Source organism: Marmota flaviventris, chromosome 14 (genome assembly GCF_047511675.1).
Source record: "Marmota flaviventris isolate mMarFla1 chromosome 14, mMarFla1.hap1, whole genome shotgun sequence".
Lineage (NCBI taxonomy): Eukaryota > Metazoa > Chordata > Mammalia > Rodentia > Sciuridae > Marmota > Marmota flaviventris.
Window position 1 is genome coordinate 75741857 of NC_092511.1, and position 12881 is coordinate 75754737.

At 66.8% G+C, this 12881-nt stretch overlaps 6 non-coding genes across 6 annotated transcripts; all 6 read left to right on the forward strand.

Moving 5' to 3' along the window:
- Nucleotides 1-151: 151 nt before the first annotated feature.
- On the forward strand, nt 152-270 carry LOC139701987 (5S ribosomal RNA). Its single transcript, XR_011704585.1, has one exon. It is a non-coding gene; the product is annotated as a 5S ribosomal RNA (ribosomal RNA).
- A 2389-nt stretch (nt 271-2659) lies between these two features.
- Nucleotides 2660-2778, forward strand: LOC139701988 (5S ribosomal RNA). The gene has a single exon (XR_011704586.1). It is a non-coding gene; the product is annotated as a 5S ribosomal RNA (ribosomal RNA).
- Nucleotides 2779-5175: 2397 nt separating this feature from the next.
- Nucleotides 5176-5294, forward strand: LOC139701989 (5S ribosomal RNA). The gene has a single exon (XR_011704587.1). It is a non-coding gene; the product is annotated as a 5S ribosomal RNA (ribosomal RNA).
- Nucleotides 5295-7674: 2380 nt separating this feature from the next.
- Nucleotides 7675-7793, forward strand: LOC139701990 (5S ribosomal RNA). The gene has a single exon (XR_011704588.1). It is a non-coding gene; the product is annotated as a 5S ribosomal RNA (ribosomal RNA).
- Nucleotides 7794-10169: 2376 nt separating this feature from the next.
- LOC139701991 (5S ribosomal RNA) lies at nt 10170-10288 on the forward strand. The gene has a single exon (XR_011704589.1). It is a non-coding gene; the product is annotated as a 5S ribosomal RNA (ribosomal RNA).
- Nucleotides 10289-12678: 2390 nt separating this feature from the next.
- LOC139701992 (5S ribosomal RNA) lies at nt 12679-12797 on the forward strand. The gene has a single exon (XR_011704590.1). It is a non-coding gene; the product is annotated as a 5S ribosomal RNA (ribosomal RNA).
- Nucleotides 12798-12881: the final 84 nt, after the last annotated feature.

Sequence of the window (12881 nt, forward strand, 5' to 3'; positions counted from 1 at the left end):
AGTTGGGCTGGGCTGCGCTGTTGTGGGGCGGGCGAGGGAGGCCCCCTGCGACCACCCCCTCCGATTTCCCCCCTCCACCCCCCTCCCGTCCCCTGGACTGAAGGGTGGAACCCGGAGCAGGCTCTTGAGGCGCCCCCGGGCGGCCCTCCCCGTCTACGGCCATACCACCCTGAACGCGCCCGATCTCGTCTGATCTCGGAAGCTAAGCAGGGTCGGGCCTGGTTAGTACTTGGATGGGAGACCGCCTGGGAATACCGGGTGCTGTAGGCTTTTGCGCCCCCTTCCCACACACACTTTTAACTTGCGTGGCCCCGAGAGACAGGCCGTGACCCCCGGGCCCTCGGGCCAGGGCGCAGGCGCAGCCCTGGGCTGCCGGTCGCTGTCCCTTCAGGCCTGCGGCTGGCCTCCCGACGACCAGCGCCCAGCGCCTGCAACAAGGCCCACAGGCCTGGCTCTCCCCAGGGACGCTAGGACACTCACTCCATGAGACCCCGCTGAGCCGAGCCAGGTCCAGGCCACGACCCTCCATGTGCACCCAGACCGAACCCCCCACCCCTCGGCCTGGAGGATGGGGTGTGTGGGGGGGCGACACCCGCCTTCCCCAGAACACGGGGCCCACCCGCGGGGCCCGCTCCCTCACCCGTTCCTGCTACACAAGCAGAACCTTGACACCCAGATCCTGGGAGTGGGAGAGTCCATCGAGCGTCTCTGCCTGGGTCCTTCTCTCTTTGCACCACCTCCGCAAGGTCCCTCCTGTGTCTCTACCTCCTTCCCCACCGCCTTCCTCCGTGAGGGTCCCCCTGAGTCTATCTCTCTCTCTGCCTGTCTCTCCCTTTCACTCTCATCGGAGCAGCAGATGTCTCTGTGGGTCCCTGTTCATCCATCTCTCCTTCTCTCTTGTGCCTCTCTTGGCCTGTGAGGAGGCATCCCTGTCTCCATCTCCCACTCAATCCCTCTCTGGCCTTGACTCTCCTCTCTCTCTCTCTCTCTCTCTCTCTCTCTCTCTCTCTCACACACACACACACACACACACACAGAGACACACACTCACCCCTCTACCCCCCACCCAACCCCAGCCAACTCACTCTGGGCTGCAATTCACCAGGTCCATGGTAGCCTGGAGACTGGGCAGTCACAGGTTCTCTCATCTCCCATCTAACTTCCCATGGATGTAAGAGTGGATTCACACATCACCCTTGAAGTGCGCGCAGGACTTCAGGGTGTGTGCTCAGCAGAGGCTGAGAGAGGGCCGAGGAGGCCACAGGGTCTTAGGAGTCTGCGCTGAGAGCCAAGCAAGAGAGCAGATGGCAAAAGAGGGCAGGCGCTCCTGAAAGAGGAGGAAGCAGCCTTCAGAGCAGGCAAGCGGTTCGGGGCCAGGGGGTTGCCATGGAGGACCAGGTGCCAAGAGGAGTTGAAGCCTGGCCGGTGGGGACAGGGAAGCAGAGGCCCCTTGGTCGCGGTCACCGGTCCACCTGCAGAGGACAGGACAAGACGCAGGGCCTGACGACCCGGTGGGCGCGTGTCCCCGCAACGCAACCACCGCTCCCCTCCCTCCCCCCTCTCCCCCCTGCAATGCTTGCAGGGGAGGGGGCTTTCCGTCTGGTGAGGCCGCCGACTAAGCTCCCACAGGGGTTTGAATCAGGGTGCTTCTTCCACAGGCGGTCCTTTCCTGGACACTGGACAGAGGGGTCTATGCCCTTCCTCAGGGCGGTGCTGTGCACGTGCTGGTCGTTGACTGGTACCAACAAGGCGCAGAGCCCTCCGACCTTGGCATTGGGTCCGAAGGGGGTGACTGCGGTGGCTTTGCAGAGTGGGCCCGAAACTCAGGGCGAGGCACGACCCCAGCGGCGCACTTCTGAGCCTGGCCGGGCGACTGACTGACTGGGAGCCAGCGGGCCGCTGCCCCCGGCCACCCTCTGCCCGGTTTTCCCTGAGTCCCTGAGTGTGTTCCTCCCTCCTGCCCTCCCTGTGCGTGGCTCCACTCGCCAGGCACGCTCAGGGGACGTGTGTGGCCGGCGGCTGGCCATTGCCCAGTCGGACTGCATTTCCGCCTGGGGCGCAGGGCCTCTGTCAGGGTCCCTGGGGTGTCCGAGGGGGGTGCCCGCCTGCCTCTCCGCCCCTGGCTCTCTGGGCTCCGGGCTAGGCTAGGCTAGGTTCGCGCGCGCGGGACACTGAAACGGCCAGGGCTTCTGGGCTTCTCCGCCTGGCGAAAGGCGGGGTGGGCGTGGCGGTGGGGGGCCGGGGGTCCGTGGGGGGGTTGGGGTCGCGGGAGGCCTGGGCCTTGGCGAGGAGCGGCGGAGGAGGCCAGGCCACGCCAGGCCACGCCAGGCCGGGGCGGGGCGGTGCGATCCCTGCGGGCGCTTGGTGGGGCTCGCGGTAAGTGGAGCCAGGTGGAGAGCGGCGGTGTTGGAGGCGGGACTCAGCCAGTCCCAGTCTCCCAGGACCCCTGGGCCGCTGCCCGGTGGAGTCAGGTCGGAGCGGAGCGTGAGAGCCCCCAGCCTTGAGTTGAGTTGGGCTGGGCTGCGCTGTTGTGGGGCGGGCGAGGGAGGCCCCCTGCGACCACCCCCTCCGATTTCCCCCCTCCACCCCCCTCCCGTCCCCTGGACTGAAGGGTGGAACCCGGAGCAGGCTCTTGAGGCGCCCCCGGGCGGCCCTCCCCGTCTACGGCCATACCACCCTGAACGCGCCCGATCTCGTCTGATCTCGGAAGCTAAGCAGGGTCGGGCCTGGTTAGTACTTGGATGGGAGACCGCCTGGGAATACCGGGTGCTGTAGGCTTTTGCGCCCCCTTCCCACACACACTTTTAACTTGCGTGGCCCCGAGAGACAGGCCGTGACCCCCGGGCCCTCGGGCCAGGGCGCAGGCGCAGCCCTGGGCTGCCGGTCGCTGTCCCTTCAGGCCTGCGGCTGGCCTCCCGACGACCAGCGCCCAGCGCCTGCAACAAGGCCCACAGGCCTGGCTCTCCCCAGGGACGCTAGGACACTCACTCCATGAGACCCCGCTGAGCCGAGCCAGGTCCAGGCCACGACCCTCCATGTGCACCCAGACCGACCCCCCCACCCCTCGGCCTGGAGGATGGGGTGTGTGGGGGGGCGACACCCGCCTTCCCCAGAACACGGGGCCCACCCGCGGGGCCCGCTCCCTCACCCGTTCCTGCTACACAAGCAGAACCTTGACACCCAGATCCTGGGAGTGGGAGAGTCCATCGAGCGTCTCTGCCTGGGTCCTTCTCTCTTTGCACCACCTCCGCAAGGTCCCTCCTGTGTCTCTACCTCCTTCCCCACCGCCTTCCTCCGTGAGGGTCCCCCTGAGTCTATCTCTCTCTCTGCCTGTCTCTCCCTTTCACTCTCATCGGAGCAGCAGATGTCTCTGTGGGTCCCTGTTCATCCATCTCTCCTTCTCTCTTGTGCCTCTCTTGGCCTGTGAGGAGGCATCCCTGTCTCCATCTCCCACTCAATCCCTCTCTGGCCTTGACTCTCCTCTCTCTCTCTCTCTCTCTCTCTCTCTCTCTCTCTCTCTCTCACACACACACACACACACACACACACACAGAGACACACACTCACCCCTCTACCCCCCACCCAACCCCAGCCAACTCACTCTGGGCTGCAAGTCACCAGGTCCATGGTAGCCTGGAGACTGGGCAGTCACAGGTTCTCTCATCTCCCATCTAACTTCCCATGGATGTAAGAGTGGATTCACACATCACCCTTGAAGTGCGCGCAGGACTTCAGGGTGTGTGCTCAGCAGAGGCTGAGAGAGGGCCGAGGAGGCCACAGGGTCTTAGGAGTCTGCGCTGAGAGCCAAGCAAGAGAGCAGATGGCAAAAGAGGGCAGGCGCTCCTGAAAGAGGAGGAAGCAGCCTTCAGAGCAGGCAAGCGGTTCGGGGCCAGGGGGTTGCCATGGAGGACCAGGTGCCAAGAGGAGTTGAAGCCCGGCCGGTGGGGACAGGGAAGCAGAGGCCCCTTGGTCGCGGTCACCGGTCCACCTGCAGAGGACAGGACAAGACGCAGGGCCTGACGACCCGGTGGGCGCGTGTCCCCGCAACGCAACCACCGCTCCCCTCCCTCCCCCCTCTCCCCCCTGCAATGCTTGCAGGGGAGGGGGCTTTCCGTCTGGTGAGGCCGCCGACTAAGCTCCCACAGGGGTTTGAATCAGGGTGCTTCTTCCACAGGCGGTCCTTTCCTGGACACTGGACAGAGGGGTCTATGCCCTTCCTCAGGGCGGTGCTGTGCACGTGCTGGTCGTTGACTGGTACCAACAAGGCGCAGAGCCCTCCGACCTTGGCATTGGGTCCGAAGGGGGTGACTGCGGTGGCTTTGCAGAGTGGGCCCGAAACTCAGGGCGAGGCACGACCCCAGCGGCGCACTTCTGAGCCTGGCCGGGCGACTGACTGACTGGGAGCCAGCGGGCCGCTGCCCCCGGCCACCCTCTGCCCGGTTTTCCCTGAGTCCCTGAGTGTGTTCCTCCCTCCTGCCCTCCCTGTGCGTGGCTCCACTCGCCAGGCACGCTCAGGGGACGTGTGTGGCCGGCGGCTGGCCATTGCCCAGTCGGACTGCATTTCCGCCTGGGGCGCTGGGCCTGTGTCAGGGTCCCTGGGGTGTCCGAGGGGGGTGCCCGCCTGCCTCTCCGCCCCTGGCTCTCTGGGCTCCGGGCTAGGCTAGGCTAGGTTCGCGCGCGCGGGACACTGAAACGGCCAGGGCTTCTGGGCTTCTCCGCCTGGCGAAAGGCGGGGTGGGCGTGGCGGTGGGGGGCCGGGGGTCCGTGGGGGGGTTGGGGTCGCGGGAGGCCTGGGCCTTGGCGAGGAGCGGCGGAGGAGGCCAGGCCACGCCAGGCCACGCCAGGCCGGGGCGGGGCGGTGCGATCCCTGCGGGCGCTTGGTGGGGCTCGCGGTAGGTGGAGCCAGGTGGAGAGGGGCGGTGTTGGAGGCGGGACTCAGCCAGTCCCAGTCTCCCAGGACCCCTGGGCCGCTGCCCGGTGGAGTCAGGTCGGAGCGGAGCGTGAGAGCCCCCAGCCTTGAGTTGAGTTGGGCTGGGCTGCGCTGTTGTGGGGCGGGCGAGGGAGGCCCCCTGCGACCACCCCCTCCGATTTCCCCCCTCCACCCCCCTCCCGTCCCCTGGACTGAAGGGTGGAACCCGGAGCAGGCTCTTGAGGCGCCCCCGGGCGGCCCTCCCCGTCTACGGCCATACCACCCTGAACGCGCCCGATCTCGTCTGATCTCGGAAGCTAAGCAGGGTCGGGCCTGGTTAGTACTTGGATGGGAGACCGCCTGGGAATACCGGGTGCTGTAGGCTTTTGCGCCCCCTTCCCACACACACTTTTAACTTGCGTGGCCCCGAGAGACAGGCCGTGACCCCCGGGCCCTCGGGCCAGGGCGCAGGCGCAGCCCTGGGCTGCCGGTCGCTGTCCCTTCAGGCCTGCGGCTGGCCTCCCGACGACCAGCGCCCAGCGCCTGCAACAAGGCCCACAGGCCTGGCTCTCCCCAGGGACGCTAGGACACTCACTCCATGAGACCCCGCTGAGCCGAGCCAGGTCCAGGCCACGACCCTCCATGTGCACCCAGACCGACCCCCCCACCCCTCGGCCTGGAGGATGGGGTGTGTGGGGGGGCGACACCCGCCTTCCCCAGAACACGGGGCCCACCCGCGGGGCCCGCTCCCTCACCCGTTCCTGCCACACAAGCAGAACCTTGACACCCAGATCCTGGGAGTGGGAGAGTCCATCGAGCATCTCTGCCTGGGTCCTTTCTCTTTGCACCACCTCCGCAAGGTCCCTCCTGTGTCTCTACCTCCTTCCCCACCGCCTTCCTCCGTGAGGGTCCCCCTGAGTCAATCTCTCTCTCTGCCTGTCTCTCCCTTTCACTCTCATCGGAGCAGCAGATGTCTCTGTGGGTCCCTGTTCATCCATCTCTCCTTCTCTCTTGTGCCTCTCTTGGCCTGTGAGGAGGCATCCCTGTCTCCATCTCCCACTCAATCCCTCTCTGGCCTTGACTCTCCTCTCTCTCTCTCTCTCTCTCTCTCTCTCTCTCTCACACACACACACACACACACAGAGACACACACTCACCCCTCTACCCCCCACCCAACCCCAGCCAACTCACTCTGGGCTGCAAGTCACCAGGTCCATGGTAGCCTGGAGACTGGGCAGTCACAGGTTCTCTCATCTCCCATCTAACTTCCCATGGATGTAAGAGTGGATTCACACATCACCCTTGAAGTGCGCGCAGGACTTCAGGGTGTGTGCTCAGCAGAGGCTGAGAGAGGGCCGAGGAGGCCACAGGGTCTTAGGAGTCTGCGCTGAGAGCCAAGCAAGAGAGCAGATGGCAAAAGAGGGCAGGCGCTCCTGAAAGAGGAGGAAGCAGCCTTCAGAGCAGGCAAGCGGTTCGGGGCCAGGGGGTTGCCATGGAGGACCAGGTGCCAAGAGGAGTTGAAGCCTGGCCGGTGGGGACAGGGAAGCAGAGGCCCCTTGGTCGCGGTCACCGGTCCACCTGCAGAGGACAGGACAAGACGCAGGGCCTGACGACCCGGTGGGCGCGTGTCCCCGCAATGCAACCACCGCTCCCCTCCCTCCCCCCTCTCCCCCCTGCAATGCTTGCAGGGGAGGGGGCTTTCCGTCTGGTGAGGCCGCCGACTAAGCTCCCACAGGGGTTTGAATCAGGGTGCTTCTTCCACAGGCGGTCCTTTCCTGGACACTGGACAGAGGGGTCTATGCCCTTCCTCAGGGCGGTGCTGTGCACGTGCTGGTCGTTGACTGGTACCAACAAGGCGCAGAGCCCTCCGACCTTGGCATTGGGTCCGAAGGGGGTGACTGCGGTGGCTTTGCAGAGTGGGCCCGAAACTCAGGGCGAGGCACGACCCCAGCGGCGCACTTCTGAGCCTGGCCGGGCGACTGACTGACTGGGAGCCAGCGGGCCGCTGCCCCCGGCCACCCTCTGCCCGGTTTTCCCTGAGTCCCTGAGTGTGTTCCTCCCTCCTGCCCTCCCTGTGCGTGGCTCCACTCGCCAGGCACGCTCAGGGGACGTGTGTGGCCGGCGGCTGGCCATTGCCCAGTCGGACTGCATTTCCGCCTGGGGCGCTGGGCCTGTGTCAGGGTCCCTGGGGTGTCCGAGGGGGGTGCCCGCCTGCCTCTCCGCCCCTGGCTCTCTGGGCTCCGGGCTAGGCTAGGCTAGGTTCGCGCGCGCGGGACACTGAAACGGCCAGGGCTTCTGGGCTTCTCCGCCTGGCGAAAGGCGGGGTGGGCGTGGCGGTGGGGGGCCGGGGGTCCGTGGGGGGGTTGGGGTCGCGGGAGGCCTGGGCCTTGGCGAGGAGCGGCGGAGGAGGCCAGGCCACGCCAGGCCACGCCAGGCCGGGGCGGGGCGGGGCGATCCCTGCGGGCGCTTGGTGGGGCTCGCGGTAGGTGGAGCCAGGTGGAGAGGGGCGGTGTTGGAGGCGGGACTCAGCCAGTCCCAGTCTCCCAGGACCCCTGGGCCGCTGCCCGGTGGAGTCAGGTCGGAGCGGAGCGTGAGAGCCCCCAGCCTTGAGTTGAGTTGGGCTGGGCTGCGCTGTTGTGGGGCGGGCGAGGGAGGCCCCCTGCGACCACCCCCTCCGATTTCCCCCCTCCACCCCCCTCCCGTCCCCTGGACTGAAGGGTGGAACCCGGAGCAGGCTCTTGAGGCGCCCCCGGGCGGCCCTCCCCGTCTACGGCCATACCACCCTGAACGCGCCCGATCTCGTCTGATCTCGGAAGCTAAGCAGGGTCGGGCCTGGTTAGTACTTGGATGGGAGACCGCCTGGGAATACCGGGTGCTGTAGGCTTTTGCGCCCCCTTCCCACACACACTTTTAACTTGCGTGGCCCCGAGAGACAGGCCGTGACCCCCGGGCCCTCGGGCCAGGGCGCAGGCGCAGCCCTGGGCTGCCGGTCGCTGTCCCTTCAGGCCTGCGGCTGGCCTCCCGACGACCAGCGCCCAGCGCCTGCAACAAGGCCCACAGGCCTGGCTCTCCCCAGGGACGCTAGGACACTCACTCCATGAGACCCCGCTGAGCCGAGCCAGGTCCAGGCCACGACCCTCCATGTGCACCCAGACCGACCCCCCCACCCCTCGGCCTGGAGGATGGGGTGTGTGGGGGGGCGACACCCGCCTTCCCCAGAACACGGGGCCCACCCGCGGGGCCCGCTCCCTCACCCGTTCCTGCCACACAAGCAGAACCTTGACACCCAGATCCTGGGAGTGGGAGAGTCCATCGAGCGTCTCTGCCTGGGTCCTTTCTCTTTGCACCACCTCCGCAAGGTCCCTCCTGTGTCTCTACCTCCTTCCCCACCGCCTTCCTCCGTGAGGGTCCCCCTGAGTCAATCTCTCTCTCTGCCTGTCTCTCCCTTTCACTCTCATCGGAGCAGCAGATGTCTCTGTGGGTCCCTGTTCATCCATCTCTCCTTCTCTCTTGTGCCTCTCTTGGCCTGTGAGGAGGCATCCCTGTCTCCATCTCCCACTCAATCCCTCTCTGGCCTTGACTCTCCTCTCTCTCTCTCTCTCTCTCTCTCTCTCTCTCACACACACACACACACACAGAGACACACACTCACCCCTCTACCCCCCACCCAACCCCAGCCAACTCACTCTGGGCTGCAAGTCACCAGGTCCATGGTAGCCTGGAGACTGGGCAGTCACAGGTTCTCTCATCTCCCATCTAACTTCCCATGGATGTAAGAGTGGATTCACACATCACCCTTGAAGTGCGCGCAGGACTTCAGGGTGTGTGCTCAGCAGAGGCTGAGAGAGGGCCGAGGAGGCCACAGGGTCTTAGGAGTCTGCGCTGAGAGCCAAGCAAGAGAGCAGATGGCAAAAGAGGGCAGGCGCTCCTGAAAGAGGAGGAAGCAGCCTTCAGAGCAGGCAAGCGGTTCGGGGCCAGGGGGTTGCCATGGAGGACCAGGTGCCAAGAGGAGTTGAAGCCTGGCCGGTGGGGACAGGGAAGCAGAGGCCCCTTGGTCGCGGTCACCGGTCCACCTGCAGAGGACAGGACAAGACGCAGGGCCTGACGACCCGGTGGGCGCGTGTCCCCGCAACGCAACCACCGCTCCCCTCCCTCCCCCCTCTCCCCCCTGCAATGCTTGCAGGGGAGGGGGCTTTCCGTCTGGTGAGGCCGCCGACTAAGCTCCCACAGGGGTTTGAATCAGGGTGCTTCTTCCACAGGCGGTCCTTTCCTGGACACTGGACAGAGGGGTCTATGCCCTTCCTCAGGGCGGTGCTGTGCACGTGCTGGTCGTTGACTGGTACCAACAAGGCGCAGAGCCCTCCGACCTTGGCATTGGGTCCGAAGGGGGTGACTGCGGTGGCTTTGCAGAGTGGGCCCGAAACTCAGGGCGAGGCACGACCCCAGCGGCGCACTTCTGAGCCTGGCCGGGCGACTGACTGACTGGGAGCCAGCGGGCCGCTGCCCCCGGCCACCCTCTGCCCGGTTTTCCCTGAGTCCCTGAGTGTGTTCCTCCCTCCTGCCCTCCCTGTGCGTGGCTCCACTCGCCAGGCACGCTCAGGGGACGTGTGTGGCCGGCGGCTGGCCATTGCCCAGTCGGACTGCATTTCCGCCTGGGGCGCTGGGCCTGTGTCAGGGTCCCTGGGGTGTCCGAGGGGGGTGCCCGCCTGCCTCTCCGCCCCTGGCTCTCTGGGCTCCGGGCTAGGCTAGGCTAGGTTCGCGCGCGCGGGACACTGAAACGGCCAGGGCTTCTGGGCTTCTCCGCCTGGCGAAAGGCGGGGTGGGCGTGGCGGTGGGGGGCCGGGGGTCCGTGGGGGGGTTGGGGTCGCGGGAGGCCTGGGCCTTGGCGAGGAGCGGCGGAGGAGGCCAGGCCACGCCAGGCCACGCCAGGCCGGGGCGGGGCGGTGCGATCCCTGCGGGCGCTTGGTGGGGCTCGCGGTAGGTGGAGCCAGGTGGAGAGGGGCGGTGTTGGAGGCGGGACTCAGCCAGTCCCAGTCTCCCAGGACCCCTGGGCCGCTGCCCGGTGGAGTCAGGTCGGAGCGGAGCGTGAGAGCCCCCAGCCTTGAGTTGAGTTGGGCTGGGCTGCGCTGTTGTGGGGCGGGCGAGGGAGGCCCCCTGCGACCACCCCCTCCGATTTCCCCCCTCCACCCCCCTCCCGTCCCCTGGACTGAAGGGTGGAACCCGGAGCAGGCTCTTGAGGCGCCCCCGGGCGGCCCTCCCCGTCTACGGCCATACCACCCTGAACGCGCCCGATCTCGTCTGATCTCGGAAGCTAAGCAGGGTCGGGCCTGGTTAGTACTTGGATGGGAGACCGCCTGGGAATACCGGGTGCTGTAGGCTTTTGCGCCCCCTTCCCACACACACTTTTAACTTGCGTGGCCCCGAGAGACAGGCCGTGACCCCCGGGCCCTCGGGCCAGGGCGCAGGCGCAGCCCTGGGCTGCCGGTCGCTGTCCCTTCAGGCCTGCGGCTGGCCTCCCGACGACCAGCGCCCAGCGCCTGCAACAAGGCCCACAGGCCTGGCTCTCCCCAGGGACGCTAGGACACTCACTCCATGAGACCCCGCTGAGCCGAGCCAGGTCCAGGCCACGACCCTCCATGTGCACCCAGACCGACCCCCCCACCCCTCGGCCTGGAGGATGGGGTGTGTGGGGGGGCGACACCCGCCTTCCCCAGAACACGGGGCCCACCCGCGGGGCCCGCTCCCTCACCCGTTCCTGCCACACAAGCAGAACCTTGACACCCAGATCCTGGGAGTGGGAGAGTCCATCGAGCGTCTCTGCCTGGGTCCTTTCTCTTTGCACCACCTCCGCAAGGTCCCTCCTGTGTCTCTACCTCCTTCCCCACCGCCTTCCTCCGTGAGGGTCCCCCTGAGTCAATCTCTCTCTCTGCCTGTCTCTCCCTTTCACTCTCATCGGAGCAGCAGATGTCTCTGTGGGTCCCTGTTCATCCATCTCTCCTTCTCTCTTGTGCCTCTCTTGGCCTGTGAGGAGGCATCCCTGTCTCCATCTCCCACTCAATCCCTCTCTGGCCTTGACTCTCCTCTCTCTCTCTCTCTCTCTCTCTCTCTCTCTCTCTCACACACACACACACACACACACACACACAGAGACACACACTCACCCCTCTACCCCCCACCCAACCCCAGCCAACTCACTCTGGGCTGCAAGTCACCAGGTCCATGGTAGCCTGGAGACTGGGCAGTCACAGGTTCTCTCATCTCCCATCTAACTTCCCATGGATGTAAGAGTGGATTCACACATCACCCTTGAAGTGCGCGCAGGACTTCAGGGTGTGTGCTCAGCAGAGGCTGAGAGAGGGCCGAGGAGGCCACAGGGTCTTAGGAGTCTGCGCTGAGAGCCAAGCAAGAGAGCAGATGGCAAAAGAGGGCAGGCGCTCCTGAAAGAGGAGGAAGCAGCCTTCAGAGCAGGCAAGCGGTTCGGGGCCAGGGGGTTGCCATGGAGGACCAGGTGCCAAGAGGAGTTGAAGCCTGGCCGGTGGGGACAGGGAAGCAGAGGCCCCTTGGTCGCGGTCACCGGTCCACCTGCAGAGGACAGGACAAGACGCAGGGCCTGACGACCCGGTGGGCGCGTGTCCCCGCAACGCAACCACCGCTCCCCTCCCTCCCCCCTCTCCCCCCTGCAATGCTTGCAGGGGAGGGGGCTTTCCGTCTGGTGAGGCCGCCGACTAAGCTCCCACAGGGGTTTGAATCAGGGTGCTTCTTCCACAGGCGGTCCTTTCCTGGACACTGGACAGAGGGGTCTATGCCCTTCCTCAGGGCGGTGCTGTGCACGTGCTGGTCGTTGACTGGTACCAACAAGGCGCAGAGCCCTCCGACCTTGGCATTGGGTCCGAAGGGGGTGACTGCGGTGGCTTTGCAGAGTGGGCCCGAAACTCAGGGCGAGGCACGACCCCAGCGGCGCACTTCTGAGCCTGGCCGGGCGACTGACTGACTGGGAGCCAGCGGGCCGCTGCCCCCGGCCACCCTCTGCCCGGTTTTCCCTGAGTCCCTGAGTGTGTTCCTCCCTCCTGCCCTCCCTGTGCGTGGCTCCACTCGCCAGGCACGCTCAGGGGACGTGTGTGGCCGGCGGCTGGCCATTGCCCAGTCGGACTGCATTTCCGCCTGGGGCGCTGGGCCTGTGTCAGGGTCCCTGGGGTGTCCGAGGGGGGTGCCCGCCTGCCTCTCCGCCCCTGGCTCTCTGGGCTCCGGGCTAGGCTAGGCTAGGTTCGCGCGCGCGGGACACTGAAACGGCCAGGGCTTCTGGGCTTCTCCGCCTGGCGAAAGGCGGGGTGGGCGTGGCGGTGGGGGGCCGGGGGTCCGTGGGGGGGTTGGGGTCGCGGGAGGCCTGGGCCTTGGCGAGGAGCGGCGGAGGAGGCCAGGCCACGCCAGGCCACGCCAGGCCGGGGCGGGGCGGTGCGATCCCTGCGGGCGCTTGGTGGGGCTCGCGGTAGGTGGAGCCAGGTGGAGAGGGGCGGTGTTGGAGGCGGGACTCAGCCAGTCCCAGTCTCCCAGGACCCCTGGGCCGCTGCCCGGTGGAGTCAGGTCGGAGCGGAGCGTGAGAGCCCCCAGCCTTGAGTTGAGTTGGGCTGGGCTGCGCTGTTGTGGGGCGGGCGAGGGAGGCCCCCTGCGACCACCCCCTCCGATTTCCCCCCTCCACCCCCCTCCCGTCCCCTGGACTGAAGGGTGGAACCCGGAGCAGGCTCTTGAGGCGCCCCCGGGCGGCCCTCCCCGTCTACGGCCATACCACCCTGAACGCGCCCGATCTCGTCTGATCTCGGAAGCTAAGCAGGGTCGGGCCTGGTTAGTACTTGGATGGGAGACCGCCTGGGAATACCGGGTGCTGTAGGCTTTTGCGCCCCCTTCCCACACACACTTTTAACTTGCGTGGCCCCGAGAGACAGGCCGTGACCCCCGGGCCCTCGGGCCAGGGCGC